This window comes from Triticum dicoccoides, chromosome 5A, assembly GCF_002162155.2.
Source record: "Triticum dicoccoides isolate Atlit2015 ecotype Zavitan chromosome 5A, WEW_v2.0, whole genome shotgun sequence".
In the NCBI taxonomy this organism is placed as follows: Eukaryota; Viridiplantae; Streptophyta; class Magnoliopsida; order Poales; family Poaceae; genus Triticum; species Triticum dicoccoides.
The window spans coordinates 205896683-205898211 of record NC_041388.1 but is presented as its reverse complement, the minus strand read 5'-3'; positions in this window follow the sequence as shown (position 1 = coordinate 205898211).

Here is a 1529-nt window from a genome sequence, read left to right as displayed (position 1 = left end):
ATGTATTCGCCTTGATAGACAACGTGCGCAGAAGGAGTAGAGGCGACTGGGGACGCACCACGTTGTGGGCACTCCGTGCGTGCTCGTGTGCGTGTAGCGTGCGTCCTTTTCCATCGGTGCTAGCTCTAAGGCCGAGGCTGCGGTTGTCTTCGTCTCCGACTACTAATTGAGCAACAACGGCAAAGAGGCGCTGCAAGAGATGCGTAGGCACTATTATGTGTGAGCTTCGCCGTAGCATGACGAACCGGACGTCGCCGCAGAAGGCGCTCGCCTCCATGCAGCTGAGTGTGTGCGCATGCATGTGTTATTCACGTCCATTCTGTGGCCGAGTGTGTGTGCATGCATGTGTTGTGTACGTGCGTTGTGTGCTCCATGTTGTGCGTTCATATGCATGACTTGGATCGGCATGAGTTAGTGCGTTCGCGTGTGTACTTGCGTGGCTGCATGCGTCCTGTACATGCCTGGCTTCTTGCATGGTTATCAATATAAACTAGTATAAAACATCTTCAACATAGCATCCTGATGTATCATCTCTAGTGGTTAGCGAAGAGTTCATGTTCTTTTACTTATTTATAGGTGGGCAGGCGGCAAAAAACAGGGAAAACTGTAACATCCCAAATTTTCAATTTGGAATGTTATAAATAGCTCATTCATGCATATCATATTTTATTGCATTTTTTCGATCCTAGAAAATCCTAAGCAACTCAAGGACCCACGGTGAGAGTTGGGGATTTCATGATTTTCATATTTGAATTTTTTCAAATATCGAAACAAGGATCATTTTGGTTTAAATTATTTTTCCCTTCAAAAATATTTCATATTAAAAATATATGAGACGAGATAATATGACTTTGTAACGCCCCGTATGTAAATTTCCATATTTGTATTCCAACTCTTGCCATTTCCGGCACTAAGTTATGATATTTCCTCGTTGTCGGGTTTTGATCTTCGTGTTGTTTTGCCTTTGTCTTGCATCTCATATCATGTCATCATGTGCATTGCATTTGCATACGTGTTCGTCTCATGCATTCGAGCATTTTCCCCATTGTCCGTTTTGCTTTCCGGCGCTCCTATGTCCTCCAGTGTCCCTTTATACCTCTTTTCGTGTGCGGTGTTAAACGTTTTCGGATTGGACCGAGACTTGCCAAGCAGCCTTGATTTACTACCGGTAGACCGCCTATCAAGTTTCGTGCCATTTGGACTTCGTTTGATACTCCAACGGTTAACCGAGGGACCGAGAAGGCCTCGTGTGTGTTGCAGCCCAACACCCCTCCAAAGTGGCCCAAAACCCACCAAAACCCCTTCCATCATCTAGGTCATTCGATCACGATCGCGTGGCCGAAAACCGTGCTCAATTTGGAGTCTCCTAGCTCCTCCTACCTATAAAAAGGCCTCTCCCCCCGAAATCCCGGGTCTGTTCCACCCCTAACCCTAGATCCCTCCTCCTACCTATAACACGCCCGGGCGCGCCGGACACAACCGCCGCACCAGTCGCTGCCCGCCACCTGTCCCATGGCCGCCGCACCACC